The 15,428-nt window shown below is 32.9% G+C and overlaps 1 protein-coding gene across 12 annotated transcripts in view; it reads right to left on the bottom strand.

Annotated features, from left to right (window-relative positions):
• Positions 1-15,428, bottom strand: part of Nrx-1 (Neurexin 1) — a 559,574-nt gene that overhangs the window by 286,102 nt on the left and 258,044 nt on the right. The gene's annotated exons all lie outside the window — the stretch shown is intronic.

Consider the following 15,428-nt stretch of genomic DNA (forward strand, 5'->3'; position numbering starts at 1 on the left):
GTCTCAAGTTGGTGGAGAACGATGACTTCTAAAAAAAATTTACATCCCCGATTTCGATTAGCGATAAATCGGGGGGCGGGGAGAGCAAGATTTGAAATTCGAAAGCGCTCCTTCACAGGCTTGACTGGGGAGGGATTTGCGTGAAGCGTAACGAGAAAATTAAAATCCAGCGGGGAAAAAAAAACGGAAAGGGAATCAATTTCCCATTTCGTTTCCCCCGTGAGTAATGGGGAAAAGGTTTGGAATCGTTGCTGATACGGCATTGTCTCGTGTGTCTTGAGCGATGTTCGTCTCGCCGTTTCGCTGCGGGCTCGCACAATTTGATGTGCATACTTGACTGTGCTTGTGGAGCAAGAATGTAGGATTGCGGACGCTTATCAAAGCTCTTCCACCGAGCGAGCGACTCAGAAGCGCAATCCAATTTCTGGTGGCGAGAAGAATTTATGCTATTCCGAAAATTGGATTCTGTATGAGCTGCTGCTTTACCACCCTCGCTCGCACATTCGTGGCTGGCGTGGATGGGTATAGACAGAAGGTTCACATCGACTTTAATGAACCGCTGAACTTGTCATGAACTTGCCACACATTGCGAGGAGTGCGAAAAAGATGGCTCCCACGGGGCGGGATACCGAAAGTTGAAGTATTTTAACTTTAATTTTAGTTTACTTTTGCTTTACTTTGGCTTTGCATTTGCTTTACTTTTACTATAATTTTGCTTATATTTTGCTTAACTTTTGCTTTAGTTTTGTTTTACTTTTGCTTAACTTTTGGGTAAATTTTGATTAACTTTTGCTTAACTTTTTTGTAGTCTTTCTTTAGCTTTGCTTAACTTTGGTTTAACTTTTGTTCAATATTTGATAAACTTTTGGTTTACCTTTCTTTAACTTTTCTTGAACTTTAGGTTAATATTTGCTTTTCTTTACTCTACTTTTCCCTTACATTTACGTTACTTTTATTCTAATTTTTCTTTACTGTTACTTTACTTCAACTATACTGCTTTTGCTTTACTTCTGCTAAACTTTTGACTTAATTTAGCTTAACTTTTGTGTGTGTGTTACAAAAATTGAGAATCGTGTTTCTCGGCAGGGGGTCTCCTTTAGCTCAGTCGGTAAAAGATGCAACCACAAAGCTAGAGCATGCTAGAGGTAGCTTCTACTTAACTTTTACTTTAGTCTTGCTTAGCTTATGGTTTACTATTGCTTTACTTTTGCTTAACTTGTATTTTACTTTTGCTTTTCTTTACTTTTACTTTAGTTTAACTTTTGCTTAACTTTTGCTTTACTATTGCTTTATCATAGCTTTATTTTTGCTTAACTTTAGCATAACTGTTGTTTGACTTTTGCTTACTGCTTGCTACAGTTTTACTTGTCTTGATAAGTTTTGTTTAACCTTTGCCTAGTTTTTGCTTATATTTTTCTTATCTTTTGCATTCTTGATTAACTTTTGCTTAGCTTTAGCTTAAGTCTTGCTTTACTTTTAATTAACTTTTGCATAATATTTGCTTACTAGACTGATGCAAAAATTGACTTTTTCGCTCCACAGTGCTTAAGTGTTTTCAAATCGGGTCCTGATTAGCCTCCCAAAGTTACAACTCATTTGGTTAGAAACAGACTTCGCACAAGCCATTTGAAGTTTACATGTAAATTACTATGGGAAATCTCAACTTTTTGTTCATTGCCTTCTAGACTTTTTCCATATTGAGCTGCGGAACAGTTCGATAACCATTCTTATAGAAAATTTTCTCAGCTACAACTTTGCTGAAGATCGTTTCTATGTAAAACGAGACAGGAAAAAGTTATTAATTATTTAAAAGATTGGTAAACTTATGGCATGATCAAGCTGCTGCTCTGTAGGCAACACTGTATTCCGCAGTGTGACATAGTAGCCATGATTTTTGTGTCCTATTCAACGCCCCAGAAACACCAATGTTGCCTGCTGAGCAGCTGATTGAGCATGATCATAAGACATCAGCGCATTGAACCATTGATAACTTTCGATCCTTGCATTTAATCAAAATGTGGTCTTCAGCAAAGTTGTAGCTGGAAAAATTTCCTACAAGCACAGTTGAAAGTTTTTGAAGCAGACTGGTATGGTGAATTATTAGATAGATATGAACAAAAATCTTGGTTTTACCATAGTAATTACCATACAAACTTCAAATGGTTTGTGCCCTCTCAGTTTCTCACCAAATGGGTTCAAATTTTGAGAGGTTAGTCAGGATCCGATTTGGAATCGTTTAAGTATTACGGAGCGAAAATTTCAAATTTTGCATCACTCTATTGCTTACCTTTTGCCATAGTTCTGCCTTATTTTTGATATACTTTTGCTTATCTTTTTCTTTACTTTTGCATACTTTTCCTTTACTTTCACTTTGCCTGTACCTTACTTTTGCTTAATTTTTGTGTGACTGTCGCTTATCTTTAGTTTTATTGTTGGTTAATCTTAACAATGCGTTAAAAAAACATTTACAGTGTTTGCAGGCCATAAGAGACCCGAATGACTAGGAAAGTTAACATTTGCTTATCTTTTGCTTAACTATTGCTTAAATTTTGGTTTATTTTTGTTTAATATTTGCAAAAGTTTGCTTAACCTTTACTTTACGTTTGCTTAATGTTATCTTGAATTTTACTAGAAAGTTGGCTAATTTTTGCTTTTTTTTTGATTAACTTACTTTTGCTTAATATTTGCTTAACTTTTCTTAAACTTTTGCCTACTTTTTGCTTAACATTTGTTTTGCATTTGCTTAATATTTGTTTAACTTTTACTTAACTTTTGCATACATTTTGATTGACTTTTGCTTTAATTTTGCTTTATATTTGCTAAACTTTTGCTTTGCTTATGCTCAACTTTTACTTTACTTTTACTAAAGTTTTACTGAACATTTGTTCAAATTTTGCCTTACCATTGCTTTACTTTCGCTTAATATTTGCCTAAATTTTGTTTAACTTTTGCTTTTCTTTTGCTTAACTTTTGTTTTACTAGGATATCTTTTGCTTAATATTTGCTTCACTTTTGCTAAATTGTTGCTTAACTTTTGTTATATTTGCTAAAGTTTTACTAAACTTTTGCTTAACCATTTCGTTACTTTTGCTTAATATTTGCTTTAATGTTGATAAAACTTTGCCAAGGTTTTGCTTAATTTTTGATTAACTTTTAAATAATGTTTTTGAATATTTGCTCAATTTTTGCTTAACTTTTGTATCAAATTATGTAATACTCTTGCTTATCTTTTGCTTAACTTTTGTTCAATATATGCTTAATATTTCCAAATCTATTACTTAACTTTATAACCTTTACTTTCACTAAAGTTTTACTTAACTTTCCTGAAGTTTTGCTTAAATATTTGCTAAAGTTTTACATAAATTTTAAATAAATATTGCCTAACCTTTGCTCTAATTTTATTTAATATTTGCTTAAATTATGCTAGAATTGTGCTAAAATTTTCCTAATCTTTTGCTTACATTTTAACTAATTTTTGTCATATTTTTGCTTAACTTTTTCTATTCTTTCGTTTAACTTTTCCTAAACTTTTGCTTAGATTTTGTTTGATTTTTTTTCACATACGCTTAATTCTTGCTTAATCTTTACCTGACTTTTGCATAAATTTTGACTAGCGTTTGTTTAACTAAACTTTTGCTGAACTTTTGCTTAATATTTGCTCTACTTTTTCTTAGCTTTTACTTTACTTTTGCTTAAATTTTGCGTAACTTTTGTTTAACTTTTGTGTTTCTTCTGCTTATCTTTTGCTTGATATTTGATTAACTTTTGCTTCATATTTGATTAACTTTTGCTTAACTGTCACTTAACTTTTGTTGATATTTTGATTATTATTTGACAGGGTTCCTTCCATTCATTTTGGCTAAAAAAATGTTTTATAAAATTATGGAATAATAAGATATTATAATAATATTTTGTTTGTGTAAGCAACAAGAAAAGATTGTGTAGTTTGTGTTTGACACATAATACCAGCCAATGTTGCTGCATGAGAGTCGCAATAAGCGATTTTGTCATTTATCTCACCCACTCTTCACTCTTCACTCTTCGCGAAGAGGCGATCAGAAAATCGCTCATTGTGGCTCTGTCAAAGCTAAATTTGCAGGTTTTATGTGTCAAACACAAACTTTAAAAAATTGTCTTGTTCCTTACACATACAAAATACCATCATAATATCGTATTATTCCATAATTTCCTAAAACATTTTTTTAGTCAAAATGAATGGAAGGCACCCTGTTATTTGATACAACTTTAATTAAATTTTGCTTAAGTTTTGCATAATCCTTGCTTTATTTTCGCTTTATAGTTGCTTAAATTAAGCTAAAGTTTAGCTTAACTTATGCTAAATTTTTGATTAAATTTTGCTTAATTTTTATTCCATATTTGACTTTTTTTGCTTAACTTTAACTTTACTTTTGGTTTACTTCTGTTTAAATTTTAATTAATTTTTGATTAAGTTTTCTTTTACGTTTATTTAACTTATGCTAAGATTTGCATAACTTCTACTTAACTTTTGCATACATTTTGATTAACTTTAGTTTTACTTTTTGCTTGATATCTGCTTAACTTTTGCTGAACTACTGTTTAACTTTTGTTAATTTCTTGCTTAATATAAGTTTAAGTTTTACTTAACTTTTGCCTAAATTTTGCTGAACCTTCGTTTTACTTTTGCTTAATATTTTCTTGACTTTTGCTTAGCTTTTGTTTAACTTTTGCCTATCTTTTGTTTTATATTTGCTTATCGTTTGCTTAGCTTTTGGTATAACTTTTGTTGAACTTTTGCATTATTTTTGCTTAACCTTTTCTTTACTTTTGCTTTATATTTGCTAACGTTTTGCTTAAATTTTGCATAGCTTTTCCTAACTATTTAAATAACTTTTGTTTAACTTTTCTTAAACCTTTGCTTAACGTTTGATTAACTTTTGCTTCATATTTGCTTAACCTTTGCTTAACAGTAGTTCAACATTTGTTTAATACTTGTTTAACTTTTGCTTAATTTGTTTTTAATTTTTGCTAATCTTTAGCTTAACTTTTGAAGCACTTTTGTTTAATTTTTGTTTAACCAGTGCTTCACTTTTGTTTAATATTTGCCTTAATTACTAAAATTTTGCTTTAGTTTTGCTCAATTTTTTCTTTAATTATTGTTAAATATTTTCATAACTTTTGCCTAACATTTGTTTAATATATGTTCAATATTTGTTAATCTTTCATTTGTCTTTTGCATGGATTTTGATTTATTTTACTTTAATTTTATTTAATATTTGCTTAAATTTTTGTGAATATATGCTAAAGTTTTGCTTAACTTTTGCTTAAATTTTGCTGAAACTTTGCTTGATATTTGCTAAAATTTAGCTTAATTTTGCTTAACTTTTATTTTACTTTTGCTTAAATTTTGTTTAAAGTTTGATTATCCTTTGCTTAACTTTTGCTTAATTTTTGCTTAAACTTTGCTAATCTTTTGCTTTGCTTTTGGTTATATCTTGCCTAACTTTTGTTAATATTTGCTAAATGTTTACTTAACTTTTGCTTATATTTTGCTTTAAACTTTGCTGATTATTTGCTTAAATTGTGCTTAAATGTTGCTTAACTTCTGCTTAGCTTTTAATTTACTTTTGATTAACTTTTGCTTAGTATTTTCTAATGTTTTACTTAAGTTTTGCTTATATTTGGCTGAAATTTTGCACAATTATTGCTTAACTCTTGCTTAACTTTTGCTTTACTTTTGCTACACTGTAGGATAACTTTTGCTTAACTTTTACACTAATTTTGATTAAATTTTGCTTTGCTTTTGCTTAATATTTGCTTTAATATGGCTAAACTTTTGCTTAACTTTTGTTAAACTTTTTTTCAAGCAATTTTTTGCTCAACTTTTGCTTTACTAAACTTTATGATTACTTTTGCTTAATATTTGCTTAACTTTTTTAAAAGCTATGCTTAACTTTTGTTTAGTTTTCGAATAACTTTTTACTTATTTTTGCTTAATATTTGCTTATTTTTTGCTTAACTTTTGCACTAATTTTGATTAAGTTTTGCTTTATTTTTGCTTAATATTTGTTTTAATATGGCTAAACTTTTGCAACACTTTTGCTTAATTTTTGCTTTTGTCTTGCTTTATTTTTACTTTTGCTTAACTTTCAATAAACGTTTGCTTTACTTGTGCTCAATGTTTGTGTAATATTTAACCAATATACGCTTAGCTTTTACGCTGGAGTCGCTTTTTACGCAGTTTTTTTTTAAATATTTTCTTGACTTTGGCTTAACTTTTGTTTAACTTTTGCCTATCTTTTGTTGAATATTTGCTTATCTTTTGCTTAACTTTTGTTGAACTTTTGCATTATATTTTGCTTTACAACTTTGCTTAACTTTTGCTTTATATTTGCTAAAGTTTGCTATAGATTTGCTTAAATTTTGCTTAATATTTAAATAACTTTTGATTAACTTTTGCTTCATATTTGCTTAACCTTTGCTTAACAGTAGTTAAACGTTTGTTTAATATTTGATTAACTTTTGCTTAATGTTTTTTATCTTTTGCTAATCTTTAGCTTAATTTTTGCTACACTTTTGTTTAATTTTTAACTTACCAGTGCTTCACTTTTTCTTAATATTTGCTAAAATTTTACTAAAATTTTGCTTAACTTTTGCTTAAAATTTCAATAACTTTTGCTTAAAATTTCAATAACTTTTGCTTACATTTTGCTTAACCTTTGCTTAATATTTAAATAACTTTTGCTAAACTTTTGCTTAACTTTTGCTTTACTTTTGCTAAACTTTTGCTTCACTTTTGATCAACTTTTGTTTTACATTTGTCTAACATATGCTTAATATTTGCATAACTTTTTAATTAACCTATACTTAACTTTTGCTTAACCTTCACTTTACTTTTGCTTAATATTTTCTTGACTTTGGCTTATTTTTTGTTTAACTTTTGCCTATCTTTTGTTTAAGATTTGTTTATCTTTTGCTTAACTTCTGCCTAATATTTGATTAAATTTTTTTGAACTTTTGCATTATATTTTGCGTTACCTTTGCTTTACTTTTGCCTTATATTTGCTATAGTTTTGCTTAAGATTTGCTTAACTTCTGCTTAATATTTAAATTACTTTTGATTAACTTTTGCTTCATATTTGATCAACCTTTGCTTAACAGTAGTTGAACGTTTTTTTATATTTGCTTAACTTTTGCTCATTTTTTTTTTACTTTTGCTAATCTTTAGCTTAATTTTTGCTACACTTTTGTTTAATTTTTAACTAACCAATGCTTCCCTTTTTCATAATATTTGCTAAAATTTTACTATAGTTTTGCTTAAGTTTTGCTTAACTTTTCCTTCTACTCTTGTTAAATATTTTCAAAACTTTTGCTTAGCGTTTGTTAAATATTTGTTTAATATTTGAATAACTTTTATTTAACTTTTAGAAAGATTTTTATTAATTTTTGCTTTAATTTTATTAAATATTTGCGTAGATTTGGCTAAACTTCTGCTAAAATGTTGCTACAATTTTGCTTAAATTGTACTTTAGTCTTGCTTTACCTTTGCTTTACTTTTGCTTTTATATATTTTAATAAGTTTTGGTTAACTTTAGCTACATATTTGCTCTGCCTTTGTTTAACAGTAGTTTAACATTTTTTTAATATTTGCTTGATTTTTTCTAAAATTTTGCATAAGTTTTGCTTAACTTTTTCTTTCACTTTTGTTTAATATTCTCATAACTTTTGCTTAACGTTTGTTTAATATTTGTTTGGATATTTGGATATCTTTTATATAACTTTTGCATAGATTTTGATTAATTTTGTCTACACTTCTGCTTAATTTTTGCTTAGCTTTTGCTACACATTTGCTTAAATTGTGCTTTAGTCTTGCCTAACTGTTGCTGAATTTTTGTTTATATTTGCTAGAGTTTTGCTAAACTTTTGCTTAAATTTTGCTGAAACTTTGCGTTACATTTGCTAAATATTTGCTTTAATTATGCTTAACTTTTGCTAAATTTTTGTTTTAATTTAGCTTAAATTTTGTTAAAATTTTGATTAACCTTTGTTTTACATTTGCTTAATATTTTCTTAAATTTTGCTAAACGTTTGCTAAACTTTTGCTTTGTTTTCGCTACACTGTTGCTTCAGTCTTGCTTTACTTTTGGTTATATTTTGCAAAACTTTTGTTTGTTAATATTTGCTAAGGTTTACTTTACTTTTGCTTAAAGTTTGCTTTAAATTTGCTGATTATTTGCTTAAATTGTGCTAAAATGTTGCTTAACTTCTGCTTAGCTTTTAGTTTACTTTTGATTAACTTTTGCTTAGTATTTTCTAATGTTTTGCTTAAGTTTTGGTTAAATTTGGCTGAAATTTTGCACAACTATCGCTAAACTCTTGCTTAACTTTTGCTTTACTTTCGCTACACTTTAGGATAACTTTTGCTTAACTTTTGCACTAATTTTGATTAAATTTTGCTTTACTTTTGCTTAATATTTGCTTTAATACGGCTAAAATTTTGCTTAACTTTTGCTAAACTTTTTTTCAAGCAAACTTTTGCTCAACTTTTGCTTTACTACACTTTAGGATTACTTTTGCTTGACTTTTGCTCAATATTTGCTTAACTTTTTTAAAAGCTATGCTTAACTTTTGCTTAATTTTCGAATAACTTTTGACTAATTTTTGCTTAATATTTGCTTATTTTTTGCTTAACTTATGCACTAATTTCGATTTAGTTTTGCTTTACTTTTGCTTAATATTTGCTTTAATATGGCTAAACTTATGCGTAACTTTTGCTTAGCTTTTGCAACACTTTTGCGTAACTTTTGCTTTTGTCTTGCTTTACTTTTACTTTTGCTTAACTTTCAATAAACGTTTGCTTTACTTGTGCTTAAAATTTGTGTAATATTTAACCAAAATATGCTTAACTTTTACTTAACATTTGCATGCATTTTGATTATCTTTTGCTTAACTGTTCCTTAATATTTGCTTAGATACGGCTGAACTTTTGCTAAAATTTTGCTTAGCTTTTGCAACACTTTTGCTTTTCATTTTGTCTTGCATTACTTTTACTTAACTTTTGGTTTACTTTTGCTTATTTTTTGCTTAAGTGTTACTTAAGTTTTGGTGTAATTTTGGTTAACTTTTGCTTAGATCTTGTTCAAATTTTGCTAAATATTTTCTTAAATTTAGCTGAACTTTTGCTATTCTTTTGCTTAACTTTTTTCATAGTATTGCTTAAGTTTTTCTAAACCTTTTCAAAACTTTTTCATAAATTTTGATTAACTTTTGCAAATTTGAATAAATTTGGCTAATATTTTACTTAACTTTTGCTCAAGTTTTGCTTTGATTTTGCTACACTTTTGCTTAAATTGTGCCTAAACTTTGCTGAACAACAATGCGAGCAGAACTTCTTCCTACTTTGTGTATTACGGATGGATATAGACCGTCCTGCCATGGCGGAGGTAGAAGTTCTATTATTTATTGATAGTGTATAGGATACAATTCAACTCATTGCTGGTAGGGTAGTACAACACATAATGGAAGTTTGCCCCAATAGTTTGTTTTACTTTTGCTTAATATTTGCTTAAATTTAGCAAATACTTTTTTTTGCTTAGCATTTGTTACACCCTTGCTTCACTTTTTCTCAATATTTGCTTAACTTTTTTTAGCTTTTGCTGAGCTTTTGTTAAATTTTTGCTTAATATTTGCTTTTATTTTTGCGTAATATGTGTTTAAATTTAGCTAAAATAAAATCCGAACATTTCAATGACTCGCAAAATTCTTGAATTATCAAAGAAAGATCTCACTGGTTTAATAATAGGATATGGACAATCTATGTAAAAATTACTTGAAGCTAATAGGAAAACTTCAAGATGATATGTGTCGATTATGCGGCGTAGAAAAGAAAAACTCTGAACCAGGGCGCCACATTATCAGCTTCAATCGTTAAAATTGATGTGACGAAGAGACTACTAGCTTTCTATTTCTGTTGAAGTCGAGCAGCTTCTCAGCATTCTAGCAGCTCAGTAGGCGTATACAAACACATTTTCATTCGTGTCGTCTCGCATTCTCTCGTCGCTTCATTCGTCTTATTTCAAGCATCGGCGAAACGGACGAGTGCTCAACTTTGATAGTTTCGTCTTGACTGGCGTGACTGATTATTTTCGGCAACCCAAATTGAAATGCTAATTTCACTGGATTTTCTTACGAAACCACTTCGCTGAATGCATTTAAACGATTATTTAGGCTTTCAGCTTCAATTTGATTATATTTTTGCCACTTTGAAAAAACAATCTAGCAGGGTTTTCTTGAAATAAAACACACGCACTTCAAAATTCTGCTGATTTCGAGTTGCCGGTGAAAGCACAGCTGTTTAACACGCAGCTCAAATAGAAAGGTTGCTGAATAAAAAGCTGTTGTCCACAATAGTCGCTCTCACTAGAGAAGATTGGAGCATTGTAAAAGCGTTTCAAAACAGTTTGTGACAATTGACGTTGCCAAAATTGTTAGAGCAGCTGGCAGCAAAAGATTGTAAACAAACCAATACTGCATATGTGTGCGTTCCTTCGAGAAAAAAAACTATACAAAGATGGTCGCAGCGGTTAGGTTGCTGAGAATACGTAATTTCCCCTATATGATGGAAAATGAAAATATATATTTAAATCATTTCTTGCGAGAAAACACTTGAAGATTATACGTAATATGCAAGGGGTAATCAACTCTGCACACTGTACCGAAACAAGGCATGGCAAACTGTTCGGTACGCTAGGGCACACGTCGACAAGCAGGACACAAACAATATAATATGAAACGGCATCACTGTCGAGTGTTGAAGTTTTGCCGCTAAGGTTGCTAAGGTTGACAACAGGTAGAAATCCCAGTATTGCCAAGGGTCTTCCGGGATCGGAATGTTCTGCGTTTTCCTTAGATATTCTTGCCAGTCATTGGTTTCAATAGGATATGTAGTTAGATGCGAAATCCACAGGACTGTGGATATGGATATGGATGTCCATAGAAGTTCCTATACTGCTAGGAGATGTCAAAACGAATTAACCTAAAATGTTCCATAATATCTTAACATACGTACGGTTGCCTTAGCGCAATAGAATAGGATTAATAGAAATAGATCAGTGCATTCCATTCCATGAGTCCGACCACAAGCAATCCGGCCATTTTGCAGATGCATTTCTGTCATCATCCTTCTGTTGAACTAGTTTGTCTCAAGAGCAGTGTCCGGAAAAATTCAAAAACTCAAATCTCATGCATGAGTTTATGCGCCTATGAGTTATGCCTTGCAAAATTCAACGTCGCCAAATAACAGATGAGTTTTCAGGTTCAAAAAATCATTTCTTTATAGTTTGGTATTACTCATTGTTATTACTATTGTTTGTGCATCAGGGGTTTGAAAACTAATTGGAAAATTGACGTTTGAATGGTTTTTATGAGTTTGAAGATGACATAATTTTTCGGCATTGTGAGTATGAGTGTCAATTTTGTTTGCCGCTTATTCTCACAGGAAGGTTAAATGAAATAGATTTGAGAATTATTTACTTGACACTGTTCAAGAGGCCCCGATGCGATGGGTGGCCTACCGATCAGTTCTTGTAAGGCAAATAAGGCCTTGCTCAATCTGGTGTGAACAACGGTTTCGGCATAACGATACTAAGCCACTGGGCGTTCAGATGAGCAACAATGACCACAGGGTCCTGCCTGCAGTAGAACTGCAGATGCGAAGCTTATCTGGATCAAAAACCATTACCGAAGTATGACTGATCTAGAGTACGGGGATATTAAATCTCAAATTTTGATGGTTTTCATCGGTGGTAAATACATTGGCCATTGGTTATCATTGGTAGTACATTGCATAAGGTAGCACAACTACATAAGATCATGAACTTGGTTAACTTGAACGTGTGTAATTGGGTGGTGGAAGGCGACACGATAGGCTTGGGTGATGTCTTCTATGTAGGTCACTTACTTCTGAGTCGATCAGCTGAACTAGTTCGAGGATGTTGTTTCTAAGGTCTTTCGTCCGTTGGAGTTCTGGATTTGATTTTGTTGTGGATCATTTGACAGCCAGCTGGATGAAATTTCGTCCACCATCAATCAGGATACACCTTCGTTTCTGGACACGTTTCTTTTGGACGGGTCGAATTTGATTGAACACCGTATAGGGATGGGTTCCAGTTCCTCTTCCACTACCCACTCCACTCACGTTAAAATGAGTGTGAAGCTTAATGTTTGCCATAAATCATCAAAGAAATTGAAAATGTTTACACAATCACAGTAGTCATTATAGCTTCAGGGTTGCCAAACTCATGAGATATTGACACTTTGATTGGTACCCTTCGGCCTACTTCGGCACAGCTTTCGGCACAACTAAATCTCGCAGCACAGATTACGGTGTGCAGAGTTGAATACCCATTTTTCTTTTCTTTTTTCCGTGTTGGGTATTTTGATCACTGCGACCAGTGCTTGGATCTATTGTGATATATTCCCAGCTCTAATATTGCTTTCTCAGCATGTCGTATCACCATTTTAAGAAGCGACCGACATAAACTGACCGAAAGCATTTTCTCAGACAGGTATTACATATCGAATGAATTGCACTACTTGACTGGGAACTGAATTCCAAATATCAAAGGGTTTTGTCAGCTCCTTATCCAGAAAAATACACCTCTTATTGAAGATTGTTGTACAAGAGCATAGCAGGTGTTCAGAGTCTTCTTTTTCTATGCCATTTAATCGACACATGTCCTCTTGAAGTTTTCCTATTAGCTTCAAGTGATATTTACATGGACAGTGTCCTGTTATTAAACCAGTGTACATAGTGAGATCTTTCTTTGATATTTCAAGAATTTTGCTAGTCATTGAAATGCTCGGATTAATAAACCGATTCGACTGCCTAGCAATGAGGGTGTTGTTCCAATTGAACTCCATTATAAGAGAGCAAGCAGAAACTCCACAGATTGGTTCTGGTCCTAAAACATGTTGAGATGATCCAAGCTTAGCTAGTGTGTCGGTTTTCTCATTCCCTTGAGTTCCGCAGGAACCAAAAATAGGTTCTCTTGGTTTTGTCAGGTCAATTTTTGGAGTGACATTGCACTTCCCATACAAGTTTAGAATTACATGTTGCTGATTTCAAAGCATTCAGTGCTGCTTGGCTATCAGCCATAATGCAGATATTCGAATGTCTATAATTTCTACGCAAGCAAATTTTAGAACATTCAAGAATTGCTTGGACTTCGGCTTAGAACACGGTAGGCCAGTAGCCCATAGATATTGAGATATTTATTCCTGGACCCGTTACCTCTGCTCCTACACGATTATCCAATCTAGAACCGTCTGTATAAAAGACAATTGATCCTGGACGAATGTTTGATCCCCCATTGTCCCAAAAATCGCAATCCGCAGCCCAGCCCAGTACAGTAATGATCCTATTTTGTCAGCCCCTCCTTTTATCTTTCAATAATTTAACATAGCCATGATTGCAAATCTTTCTAATAATGGACTTTGGCGCAAAAAGACCACTGAAAAAGCGCATGAGATTTGGAAAGATTTCCCAAAAAGAAGGCTGACAAAATCCGATCTATACTGTAGTAAATTTCATTCGAAAAGTAATACCTGGCTGGGAAATGGGCTGTCGGTCGCTTCACATAATGGTGATACGACATACTGATAAAGCAGTATTACACCCAACATGGAATAATTGAAAAGCTAGTGCCCAGTGCAATTAAAATGCTCATCGAAATCTTGAACCTTCAGCGAGAAATACCCTCGCACCACGTCATATGGTAATTCTCACCCAATCACTGCATCTACCGAGAAGAAACGCACGCGTGACGCCAGGACCACTTCCGTCGCAATAAATCACGAACGACCCTCGGCTGAGCGGAACGAGGAAAAATATGAAACAATCAGTTCGAAATAATTGCATGCAAGTGTAAGCGCGAACGGGCCCACCTCGGCGAAGGGCGTAGCAGCACCATCAGGTCGCTAGAGCTGAGCCCCGCGATAGGGATCTCGACATGACCCACCAGAGCCTGCTTGCTCGCCGCAGATCGTCGTTTCATTCGGGCAGCAACGTTTTTGGCAACCGGCTCTGGGAAAATTTCCCCGTTTATAATCAAGAAATGAGGCGACAAAAAAATGGTGACGATAAAACTGGAAGATTTCGAAACTTAAGGCGGTTGTTGAGGGAGGGGGAGGGGGTCACTGGAGTGAGAGGAGGGTAAATAATTCATTTTCATAATTTTATTAGACGTTTGCTGGCTCGGCTGGTTTCGTCGTTGGGTGGGAAATTTTGCTTGCTCAATACGAGAATCTAGCTAGATGAGCTAGCTGAGCTGCGAAAGGGGTTTTTCCACTTGCGGCACGAAATGCTGCAACAACGAAGACGACGACGACAAAATGATATGAAAACTGGAGCATTTTTCTCGGGGCAATGTCATCGTTCATTTTATAGTTTTCGGTTGGTTCGGTCCGGACTAATCCAATTCCGCTTAAATTGCTCGACGAAATTCGACTTTGTTCTGGACCTGGGACCTGGCTCGTACAGCAGGCTGGTTGGTATTTATTTCGTGCCCCCCGGAGAAGGTCATGGCAAGACGAGACAGATATCGCTCTTTTAATAAATGCTGAGATGCGGCACACTGATGATGGAAGCAGAACTTTGCTGAAGGCAGCATAATTTCAAATCAACATTGAACCAGACAACCGGAATTAAATGAATAGCATAGGCGTTGTTGCGATGGATGAATGTTTATGTGTCATCAAACAAGTCCTATTAAATGCTCCTAAAGCATCCGTACGAACCAGGAGGCTTAATTTGATCGTGGATTCAATCGAAAAAAATGTATTAAGAAGACTGGCAACTTTGACTAAGAATCTAAGAAACTGTCAGCAATCCAAGAACTGTTACAGTGCTTGGTTACCGTTGGGCATATGGTGCGATGTTACAACGCTAGCAGGGATGCCTGGTGTACTTAGAATAAATCTTCGATATATTTTCACATCTATTTACCGCAACTTTCAAAAATTTGCGGGCGGTGGAAGCTGTTCAATATTTCAGATTTATAAAACTGAAATTAAACTGATTTTCCCCATACAGTTTTACCAGCTTTACTACCAGTCCCCAGAGAGCCAACAAATTCAAATTTGAGAGAGAAAATTCGCTCTCACCAGCTCCATCTTGCAACATGCCATATATTTTGATGACACTCTATTTGTGATTTCCCTATCACAGACTACAAAATAGAGGTATTCTATTTTGTAGTCTGTGATAGGGAAATCACAAAAAAAGTGTCATCAAAATATATGGCATGTTGCAAGATGGAGCTCGTGAGAGCGAATTTACTGCAAACATGGTATAAAGAAATTACGCATACACTTAGTTCCGTTAATTGTTAACAGAGGGCCGTGCAGTCAAAACATGTATGGTACCTCTATATATGCAGTTAGATTAAAAT

This window comes from Ochlerotatus camptorhynchus, unplaced genomic scaffold (genome assembly GCF_037179485.1).
Source record: "Ochlerotatus camptorhynchus isolate MF236.1 unplaced genomic scaffold, CSIRO-AGI_Acam_v1.1 ptg000185l, whole genome shotgun sequence".
Taxonomy (NCBI): Eukaryota; Metazoa; Arthropoda; class Insecta; order Diptera; family Culicidae; genus Ochlerotatus; species Ochlerotatus camptorhynchus.